Source organism: Miscanthus floridulus, chromosome 4, assembly GCF_019320115.1.
Source record: "Miscanthus floridulus cultivar M001 chromosome 4, ASM1932011v1, whole genome shotgun sequence".
Lineage (NCBI taxonomy): Eukaryota > Viridiplantae > Streptophyta > Magnoliopsida > Poales > Poaceae > Miscanthus > Miscanthus floridulus.
In genome coordinates, this window is record NC_089583.1 from 30,102,268 (window position 1) to 30,114,448 (window position 12,181).

The 12,181-nt window shown below is 49.1% G+C and overlaps 1 pseudogene; it reads right to left on the reverse strand.

The window, feature by feature from the left end:
- Positions 1-240: 240 nt before the first annotated feature.
- Positions 241-8,300, reverse strand: LOC136548329 (uncharacterized; annotated as a pseudogene).
- Between the last annotated feature and the right edge of the window lie 3,881 nt (positions 8,301-12,181).

Consider the following 12,181-nt stretch of genomic DNA (forward strand, 5'->3'; position numbering starts at 1 on the left):
AGTTGTTGGGCATGTAGTCTCTAGTGAACTCTAGAGATGGTAGTTTTGGTCTCCTAAAATTGGTTATGCAGTGCAGTATACATTATTATGGTAGAAGGGGAAGGGAGCCTCAAAGCATAACAATTGCAGCATGCACAACCAACAAAGAAAAAAGGAAACTAGACAACAAAATCAAAAGGAAAGGAAAGACAAACATAGCAATAAAGAAACATAGATGCAGTGCACAGAGTTAACTATATATTTTCTCCTTCCACTAAATCCACTCCATCTTGATTAAAATGTAATTGAGTAATTCCTAGCATATCTCAGCTAATGACATACAAACAATATCAATAGAAGAGACAGTGAGACAACTAAACTAAGACACAGTTGCATAAGTTCCTGATGTAGAACATACATACTTCATTACTTCCTTACAAATACATAAACAATAAAGACTATTGGAAAGTAAAATTAAGATTCTTTATGTTATTCGTAGCTTCGCTCCTCTTGCTTTTGCATTTGGAGCATTTAACACTAAGACTCTACCTCGAGGATATCTATGCTTATATGTTTCTCACAGGTTTTGCTTTTCTTTCTGGTAACTGAGTTTCCTTTTCTTTCCAAAACCAGTCCATTTGAGAACTTTTCAGATGGATGGGCATATGGGCACCCCATAAGTTGACGAAGTGAGTGATCACACCTAGAAAGTCCCCAATCCCAATCTTTTGATCCTGTCCTCGAAGCAGCTTTCTATTTGTAGGCCCCCCAAAAGTTCTCTGTGCTCTCATGCTTGTTCTCCGTGTGTTTATGCTTGGCTTCTCAACATGAATCCGTGCAGCCCCATGTTTAGACCTCCAAATCATTTGGTATACGGACGCTTCATCATTGTGGCAGAAGTAATCTATGGCCTTTGCTAGCATAATCTCTTCCAATTGCTCCAAGGAGATGTCCGTATGCAAGACATGTTGCTGACCACCAACTATCTCTACTGTTTCAGAACTTTTATTCAGTGGTAGCATGTCTTCAGAAGAGCCATGGGGTGCAAAAGCAATTCCAGCTTTCAGATATGGAGAATTTTGCAGAGACATTGTGCCTTCAGACAGTGAGGTCTTTCGCTTGCTGTAAACTGAATGTGAGACTTGCCACTGCAAATTAAATACAACTACTGGTTCTAATGAAACATCTGATAATCCTACCATGTTTAGGTTGCTAAAATGTGGAACCTCATGGTGTTGCTGCTGCTTGCAACATAATGGTTTCGGGCGAAACCATTGAGATCCAATGTTGTGAAGATTGTACAAATGTTCCATGTGGTTTGAATAAGCAAATGGCGTCCATGAGAGGTCTTGAGTAGGTAGTTGAGTAAGTTCGCTTGGTAATATTTTCAACTATAAATTTGACATGAGGGGCAAACAACTGCAAACTCCTAACTGCAATCCCAACTATGTCTGTACTCTCTGAAAGCTGCACTATCATACTAAAGTAGATATTTCCCTCTGCTGTACCATCTTTCTTGATAAATATTATGTCAACCTCTGTTCCTTGCTCTGCAGGTACTATGGGGGATCAACCATAGTTGACACAAAGGCTGTTGGCTTCCACGAACAATTTTATGGTGAAGTTGCTTGCCTGCAAAAAGATTATTGATAAGGGAGCCAAAGGGCATGATGTGACATAGTGGTGTGCCGCCAAGCTCAATGAATCTCAGGAATTCACTAGCACCATCTGCATACCACTCAAATCGTTTAACGACAGATGGGTTCAACTCGTCGTTGTTGCGGTTAAAGATGGAGAAAACAAATTACTTGGTAGCATGTCCAATCCGTTTAGGAATGGAGGAATTCCTTACCTCCTGTTCCATACGTTCTTCTTCGAGAATTCTCTGCTTACATTTGTGCAGTTTCTCATCACACTCTTGTGCAGCACGCTTCAGCTTCTTTTGCCAACGCAACACGGATGTATCAGTGATCTGCCATTTATTAGACGTCTCAAGAGCAGCTTCCAGCCTGATGTGTGCCATCTCTAGCCTCTCTATGTTTCTGATTCCATTTGGCTAAATGACTCCTGGATAACCACAGAACTGACCATCTCTGCCATTGGGATTCAAGCTTCTGTAGCTCTCCTTCCCTGGTAAGAAAAAATATATATAGCAGTTTGCATAAGAGATTAGATATGTGAACATGGATATGAAGCAAAGATTAGGTAAGTGGGATGCAAGAATCCACCTCTACCAAATTGCATGAAAACTGTGGACAGCTTTCCTGGGTACAAAGAGAGATATAATTCCTGATAATTTGGTAGAGAACTTTAGAAGGTAATAGAGTGGCCAAGCCGTGGGAGAAACAAAAAGAGGCACACAGTTCACAAACATAGATGGGTTCTTATAGAAATTCCTGATAATTTGGTACCAAAAAGAGGTAGACAGGTCATTAACATGAAGGGACCATTCCCGCAATCATAGGTCGTAGACACAACATCGACATTTATGGGTCCGATAGCAAGGTGTATATAGAAGAAATGGTCTTCACAGGGGTAGAAGGATTATATGAAGAAATTATGTATTCCAACATAGTTGGCGAGCATGAATCAAGTGGTCAAAACATAAAGAGGGCCCCTTTGGATGTCATAGTTTCAAAAGACACTGAACGCCAGAAATTGTAGCTTTAGAAACCAGAGGTGTGAAAAAACCATGGCTTGGAGAAAAAAAAGGTCAGACTAGGAATTTTAAATCAAACTGCAGGACAGGGATTAATTGATTATAGTGAGGGCTGTGGAAAAATTGTTCCACAAGGGCATAATGCTTACCCAGTCCTAGTTGCTTGATGCTGTGTAATTTGGCTAAACAGATTGTTGTTAGGAAAAAGGACTACAGAGCATCAAACTGCAGTCGAGGGATTGTACGTTGGGCACTATATATAGAACTAGTATATGTATCTGTATATGGCAGGCTACGTATACAGTAATTGTTTTTCCACAAAATACAGAAACAGATATCATGATAGTGTTGCTTTAGAAACCGGAGGTATGAAACACCGCAGCTTAGAAAACAACCCAGCATGGAGTTTTTTTAATTTCCAAAAACATGTTAGTGTTGTAATACAATAGATTCAAAAAATAAAGCTAGGATTTGTTGCATCCAATCGCATCATTGTTTTCCAAAACCAAATTATTTTGAAAACTGTAGTATTTTTCCAAAACTAAAAAACTTGTATCTAGACAGGGCCTATGTTGCGTGAGAAATTATTAGGAGGGTGGTCCTATAACTGTCTGATTAGAGAGGAAAGTGACATCGAGACCTTTTGTCGGGGACCTAATACCGGGGTACCCAAGGGGGTGGAACTAATAACCATCGAACGTTAAAAATCCCGAACGGACAAGACCACTACTGCGCTTCTTGCCCGAACGACGGGAGTTTAGTTCCGCCTCGCCCGACGGCTGGAGGACGGCTCCGCCTCGCCCGAGGGCTAGGGGTTAGACTCCTGCCTCGCCCGACCCCTAAGGTATAAACTCCGCCTCGCCCGACGCCCGTGGGCCAGCTCCGCCTCACCCGACGGCTGGAGGACGGCTCCGCCTCGTCCGACCCCCGAGGGCTGGGCTCGGCCTCGCCCAACGAATAAAAGCTAGGCTCCGCCTCGCCCGAACGTCCGAGGACAGACCTCGCCTCGCCCGATGTCCAAAGGCTGGCTTTGCCTCGCCTGACAACCTGCACCCCTGCTCCCTCATGATGATAGCCACAGGGTAAGACAAGACGTTCGGGTCAACCGCGGCATCGAGGACCATGCCCTGCGCCCCTGCAGGAAAGTACCGCCAGGGCAGTGACGGGACGGGCGCTTAGACCCTTGCAGGCATGGCAGAGCCTGAATAGTGTTGTAGGCGCGTGTTCTTCGCCCTATAGAGTTGTAGGCGCATCCTTCAGCCTCCGGGCGAAGAAGCTCGACACGGACATACGACAACCGCTACGCTCCAAGGAGGGACTCCCGTCCTCTACAGCGGCAAACCAGCAGTCACCGCGCCATCCGCTCCCCATCGGGTCGGAGATCGACAACCCTGTCCGACACGCCGCCCACGGGGGCAGGACAGGGATGCACCCACTTGCTAAATGAGGCCAGGGCATGGCCTACGAAGATCAATAACCACGCCACTCCTGACACGGCCTGCCATGTTATGCAGGGTAGGAGCGGGAAAAAAGGGAGACCCGGATCCTTTGAAGGACATTCTATACTCTTGGTATTTTCCTCTTTCTCCCATCTGTAACCCCTGCTCCCCCCTTGGTCTATAAAAGGGAGGGTAGGGCTCCCCACTAGAGGGACCGACTTTTGACGGACATCTCACACACAGATGAACTCATAGAGAGCTCGGTTTCGACACATCACGCACACAGCCAGGCCGCCACCAGGCTCTTGGCACCCTTTCGACCCCTCCATCAGAGACCTAGGACCAGTCCCTCTCTCGACCATTTGTACCCCCTACTACGAACCTTTTTCGGTGCTAATAACATGAGCAGCATAGACTGGACGTATGGACATTTAGCCCGAACCAGTATAAACCTTGTGTCCTTTAGCGCACCATCCGGGCCTAACGTGCATCAATTATAAATTTACTAGCCGGTGCTTGTTCGAAACACCGACAGTTGGCGCGCCAGGTAGGGGCCTTTGCGCGTTCCAAACCAGGCCACGGATGGCTAACCACAACAGTCACCTGGGTCCTAGGCGCACACGTGCGCTTCGGGAGCCTAGATTTCATCATCATGGTGGGAGGAGAGTTGGTACGGGCGCACATCGCCATCCAATCTCTCCCCTCCATCAGCCTTGACCATGAGAGGCTTGGGTGCCGGCTCGGTGTCTCCCTTGGACCCCAGCAGTCCAGGGAGAACCAGCGTCACCTCGCCCTTGCCAACGATGATGACATGGCACGACCTTCTAGAGAGGGGCGCCTCTCTCTTGAGCGCCACGTGCGGAGCTCCCCGACAGCGTTTTCGTTCGGTCTCCGCAACGCCAGCGGCAACCGCTGGCCACCTCGTGGCTCTACGCATGGTTCAACCGCCCACTGACAGCGAGTTCGTGGGGTAATTGAACACGACATGGAGTCCCTCCACAATCTCCTCACTAAGGAGCCAGGATCCTCCTCCAGCTCTGACTCCAGCAGGGGGAGCCATCACCCTTCCCGAGGATGCTTCATGGTGGAAACCCCTGAGGGGCGCGTTGAAAGCATCTCCGAGGAGGAGGCTACCCTGGCAGGCAACCCCGATGGCAGGACCAGAGGGGTGGCAGTGGCCCCATCTCGTGTAAGGATGGAGTAGTTGAGAGCCCAAAAGCTGGAGATAGATGAGGCCGGACAAGGGCTCGTGCAGGAGTACGCGGAGATCAACCGCGAGATCAAACACCGTGGAAGCAGTGGGCGCACACGCGCCACGGCCTATGATGTACACCAAAGAATCCTCACCGATGATGGGACCCTCCCTCACTTCGCTCGAGCAAGCTAGAACATCGCCGGCATGATGGCCTTGCTTCACGGCCTTCTAGAGGCCGTGATGTAAGAGGATCACCGGGCCCGCCAAGAGAACTTTGCACGTTGCTCGAGCATACGGCGGCATAGTAGGTGGAAAGCTCGTTGTCCCGGTGACACGAGCTCAACAGCAGCTAGCGCACGCCCTCAGTGCACCACGCCAAGGATGCGTCGGTTCACCAGACACCGCCAGGCGGTAGGCAGCACACCGCTATCCCAGTGCATCAATGTCTCGGCCACAACCACGACACACGCAGCACCATCGATGCCTGTAGACGTACCTACAATGACTCAAGTGAAGGGGCCAAACATGGCTACCACCCTCGGCGTGGTGGATGCTACGACAGCGGCGAGGACCAGAGCCTGAGCCACGGCCTGCCGGGCCCTCAGACCTTCAGCCGGCACATCCTCAACGCTGCTTTCTCGCCAAGGTATCAACCACCTACCAACATCCCTAAATATTCTGGGGAAACAAACCCCGGGCTTTGGCTCGAAGACTATCGGCTTGCCTGTCAAGCTGGTGGCGCAAATGATGACGATTTCATTATTCGCAATCTCCCACTATTCTTGGCTGATTCGGCACGAGCGTGGTTAGAGCACCTACCGTCCAACGCCATTCATAGTTGGGCGGATTTGAGGGAAATCTTTGTGGGGAACTTCTAGGGCACATACAAGCACCCTAGAAACCCATGGGACCTCAAGAACTGCCGCTAGAAGGCCGATGAAACCCTCCGTGGGTACATCCGGCGCTTCTCCCGGTAGTGCAACAAGCTCCCTAACATCGCCAACGCCGACGTAATAGGAGCCTTCCTATCTAGGACCACCTATGAGTCCTTGGTTCATAAGCTGGGACGCAAGGGCCCGTGAACCATCAAGGAACTCCTGGACATTGCCACCAGCCACGCCTCAGGAGAGGAGGCGGTCGGAGCAATCTTCGACCGTCTCGACGGCAAGGCGAGGCGGGATGAGGGCGCCGGTGAAGGCGCCTCCAACCATTCTGCCAAAAGAAAGAATAAGAAGAAACGATGTGACGACTCGCTCGTGGCCGCTGCCGACCGCAAGGGTGGTCAGAAGTCCACGCACGGCACTCTAAACCACTTCGAAAAAATGCTCGAGGGACCATGCCCAAACCATGCTTTCCCGACCAAGCATCTGTACAAGGATTGTGGCCTCATGCGGAAGTTCTTGCTCGGAAGCACCAACAAAGGGGAGTAGGGGAAGGAACATGTCCCCACCACAGATGATGCCGAGGAGAAGGCCGACGCATTTCCGATGCCAAATGGCGCCCTTATGATCTTCGAAGGATCAACGGCCTATGACTCCAAATGACGCTAGAAGGTCGCGCGCCATGAGCTCTATACGACCGGACTAGCCACGCCTGCCTTCCTCCGGTGCTCGGAATCCACCATAACCTTCGACCGAACCGACCATCCGGATGCTGTCCCACACCCAGGAAGGCACCCGCTTGTTGTCGACCCGATCGTCGGCCCAAAATGACTTGTGAAAGTACTGATGGATGGAGGCAGCGGCCTCAACATCATGTACGCCAAGACGCTCGATGAGATGGGCGTCGACTGAATGAACCTCCGCCCGATCCGAGCGCCTTTCCATGGCATCATGCCTGGTAAGCAGACCGTGCCACTAGGATAGATCGATTTGCCCATCACTTTTGGGGATCAGTCTAATTACAGGACTGAGACCCTCACCTTCGATGTGGTAGGGTTCCCCAGAACTTTCCACGCCATCCTGGGACGACCATGCTACGCGAAGTTCATGGCCGTCCCCAACTATACATACCTCAAGCTAAAGATGCCGGGTCCCCGCGGGGTCATCACCGTCGGCACCTCCTTCCAGCGTGCTTACGAATGCGAAGTCAAATGCTGCGGCCACACCGCCGTAGTCGTCACCTCTAGGAAACTCGCCGCCCTTAAGGAGGAGGTTGCCAAAAAAGCCCCCGACTGCGAAGAAATCGACCGGGTCATTCGAATCGGCAGAGGGCTCCAAGGAGGTCCTCATAGACCCCAGCAGCTCCGAGGGTAAAACGGTACGCATTGGTACCACGCTCTCCTCCAAATAGGATAGCGCGCTCGTCGACTTCCTCCGCGACAACAAAGACATCTTTGCGTAAAAACCCTCGAATATGCCAGGCATCCTGAGGGAGGTCGCCGAGCATACCTTGAAAATCCACCTAGGCTCCAAGCCGGTGAAGCAACGCCTGCATCGCTTCGACGAGGAAAAGCGTAGGGCCATCGGAGAGGAGATAGCGAAACTGTTGGCCGCTGGATTCATCAGGGAAGTACACCACCCTAGAGTGGTTAGCAAATCTCGTTCTTGTATGAAATAAGAGTGGGAAATGGAGGATGTGTGTCGACTACATGGGTCTCAACAAGGCATGCCCAAAGGACCCGTTTCCTTTGCCACACATAGACCAAATAGTCGATTCTACCTCAAGGTGCGAAACCCTCTACTTCCTTGATGCGTACTCCGGCTACCACCAAATCGCGATGAAAGAGTCGACCAGCTACCGTCATCTTTTATCACCCCCTTTGGATCGTTCTACTACATTTCAATGTCGTTCGGATCTAAAGAACGCTGGGACAACTTACCAGCGCTATATGCTCAACTGTTTCGGGGACCTTATTGGGTGGACCATTGAGGCCTACGTCAACGACATCGTAGTTAAGTCCAAATGGGCTGACCACCTTGTCGCCGATCTTGAACAAACCTTTGCCAAACTCTGGGCAAATAGCATCAAACTCAATCCCTGAGAAATGTGTTTTCGGGGTCCTGAGGGTCATGCTGCTCGGCTTCATCGTCTCTGAGCGCGGCATCGAAGCCAACCCGGAGAAAATCTCAGCCATCACAAAGATGGGCCCGATCCAGAACATAAAGGGGGTTCAGTGGATCATAGGGTGCCTCGCCGCCCTCAGGCCGATTCATCTCGTGCCTCGGTGAACGAGTTCTCTCCCTTTATCAGCTCCTGAAGAAAGCCGACTGCTTCAAGTGGACAGTCGAGGCCCAGGAGGCTGCTCAGCATGGTCAAGCTACTTCTAACAAAGCCCCCGGTCCTGGTCCCTCCAAGCAACGGAGAATCCCTCCTACTATACATAGTGGCCACCACGCAAGTAGTCAGCCCACCCTAGTAGTAGAGCGGAAAGAAGAGGGGCACGCCTTCAAGGTGTAGCACCCCATGTACTTCATTAGTGAGGTACTGTCCAACTCCAAAACCCGCTACTCCCAAATCCAGAAACTCCTATATGCCATACTCATCTCCAAGAGGAAGTTACGCCACTACTTCGAGTCACACACTGTGACAGTCGTGACGTCGTTGCCCCTTGGCGAGGTCGTCCATAGCCAGGACACCACGGGGAGAACCGCAAAATGGGCACATGAGCTGATGGATCAAGGCGTCGCGTATGCACCCCCAAACGGCAATCAAGTCCTAGGTGTTGGTTGACTTCATCGCAGAATGGACCGAGCTCCAGATGCCAGCGGCAGTTGTCGATCAGGAGTACTGGATGATGTACTTCGACTGGGTCGCTGATGAAAAAGGGGGCCGGCGCGGGGCTGGTTTTCGTATCTATAACATCCCGGCCTAGGGCTTAACAGGATTAATAGGATACTCATACCAACAAGTTGCAACTTCTTTTCCGGAAGCTTATTTCTAAAGAACTCTGAGGTTAAGCGTGCTTGGTCTAGAGCAATTTTCAGGATGGGTGATCAACCGGGAAGTCCTTCCCAGGTGCGCATGAGTGAGGACAAAGTGCGCACAAAAGACTTGTGTGGGTCTGTGAGGGCAGTTTATGTCCTAGAAAAGCTGCCAGATGTAAGCGGGCCCGGCCTCATAGAGGCGGGACATTACAGAATGGTTTTTGAACACTTATATATAACTATAAGTTGGAAAACCGTTTTCACAACAAAAGCTTTTGTTTTAAATACCCGTATGACATGTTTAGTGTTGAATCTAGCTCTGATGCCAGCTGTCACTTTTAATCAAAGAGTGGCAATGAGATTTCCTGCTTAAGGCATCCGCGACGACGTTTGCCTTGCCAGGGTGATAGTGCACTTGGAGGTTATAATCCTTGATCAACTCGAGCCATCTTCTCTGACGCATATTCAACTCTGGTTGAGTGAAGATGTACTTAAGACTTTTATGATCAGTGTAGATGTTGCCCACATTGCCGAGCAAATAATGCCTCCAGGCCTTCAAAGCATGAAAAACTACGGCGAGTTCCAAATCATGCGTCGGATAGTTCACCTCATGCTTCCAAAGTTGGTGAGAGGTATAAGCAATGACTCTACCCTCTTGCATAAGAACACCTCCTAAACCTATACCTAATGCATCGCAGAACACATCAAAAGGTTTCTCGATATCCGGTTGTGCCAAAACCGGAGCCGAAGTTAGAAGAGTTCGCAGGGTGTGGAAAGTCATATCACACTCGGAAGTCTAGACAAACTTCATGTCTTTTTGCAACAACCGAGTCATAGGCTTGGCTATTTTAGAGAAATCCAGGATGAAGCGGTGATAATAGCTAGCCAACCCCAGAAAACTCCGAACCTTGTGCACCGAGATTGGAGCCTTCTAGTTCAACACTTCTTGCACCTTGGTGGGATCAACCATAATTCCACCATCGGACAACATGTGTCCAAGAAAAGGTACCTCACGAAGCCAGAATTCACATTTGCTGAACTTTGCATAAAGTTGGTGTTCTCGCAACCTAGTGAGAACCACCCGCAAATGTTCAACATAATCTTCTTCATTCTCAGAATAGACCAAGATATCATCTATAAATACCACCACAAATTTGTCCAACTCGGGCATAAACACTAAATTCATCAGATACATAAAGTGTGCGGGGGCATTGGTCAATCCAAAAGACATAACAAGGTACTCATACAGACCGTATCTTGTGGAGAATGCAGTTTTTGGAACATCCTTAGGCCGAATTTTGATTTGATGATAACCAGATCTCAAATCAATCTTGGAAAAGACTTTTGCCTTAGACAACTGATCAAATAAGATATCTATACATGGCAGAGGGTACTTATTCTTGATTGTAACTACATTCAAGGGTCTATAATCTACACACATGCATAGTGATTGATCCTTCTTCTTTACAAAGATAGCTGGGCACCCCCACGGAGATGAACTAGGATGGATAAGGCCTTTCTTTAGAAGTTCATTCAACTGGGTCTTAAGTTCGGCTAGTTCATTAGGAGGCATCCTATATGGCCTTCTAGAGATGGGCGCTGTATCGGGTAGCAGCTCTATCTTGAACTCCACGTCCCATCCGGGGGCAATCTAGGCAAATCATCAGGAAACACATACAGAAAATCACACATGACAGGGATATCTGCCATAGCCTTTACTTGCACCGCATTAGTCGTCCAATAAAGATTGATGTCCCTGGGTAGCTGTACTAGAAAACCCTCCTGATTACCAGGATCTCTGAGCATGACTACTCTAGTCGATGTATCGATAAGCACTCCATGACTGCTCATCTAGTTCAATCCCAATATCACATCGATACCTAGCCCGGGTAAAACTACCAGATCAACCTGATAACTTCACCCCTGTATCTCAAATTGTATGTCCCCAACTACAAACTTGGTTGGGATAGTACCACTAGGCAGCCCTAATACAATAACCCTCACCCTCAACAGTGTATGCTTTTCTGCATAAACTTGGATGCAAATGCGGGACTAATAAAAGAATGCGAAGCACCCGAATCAAATAGTACAACTGTGGGGTGTTGATCAACCAGAAACTTACCAGCAGTTACTACCTCTCCTGAAGGAATATCAGTAATATTAGTGTGGTTCACCTACCCCTGACGGCCACCTTGGTAGTTATTCTTCTTAGGGTAAGGACACTTCCTTGCCTAGTGACCGGTCTTGTTGTAGTTCCAGCACATGGCATGTTACTTGGCGGCACATTGGAACTGCCTTGACTGGTAGTGCCCTTGGGAAGAGCAACTGTAAACGCCTTGCGAAACCTAGTCTTTCCTGGATTTTTCTTCATCTGTGGGCGGAACTTAGCGGCTAATGCTGGAGGACGGAATAGAGCCCTTTGTGTGACTGGAGCCTTGGATTGTGAGGCACCCACCTCATAGGCCCTCTTATGATTCTTCGAAGCAGCATATATAGCATTGTTGTTCTCTTGTGATAGAGCATCACTTACAAACTCATTAAAATGAGCACACTTGCAATTTCCCATGGTCTTCATCAATTTGGGGCTAAGTCCTCGCTTGAAACTAGCGATCTTTTTGGCATCACTGTCAACGAACTCGGTAGCATACCTTGCAAGGTTATTGAAAGCCTGCAGGTATTCATTCAAGCTCTTGTTCCCCTGGGTCAGCTTCATGAACTCTGTATGCTTGATTGCCATGAGACCAGGAGGAATATAATTTCCCCTAAAAGCAGACTTGAACTGATCCCAAGTGATTTGGGCATTAGCGGGCATAGTGGACCGATGATGACTCCACCAAATACCAGCTGGCCCATGCAGTTGGTGAGATGCGTACTCAGTCTTTAGCACCTCAGTCAGGCGAAGCAGACGGAACTTCTGCTTGAGAGTGTTCAACCACTCATCAGCTTGTAGGGGCTCCTCAGCCTCCTTGAAGATCGGGGGTTTCGTGTCAAGGAAATCCTTGAAGTCACTATATTGATTTGGTTCCGGTCCTTGGCGTGCACC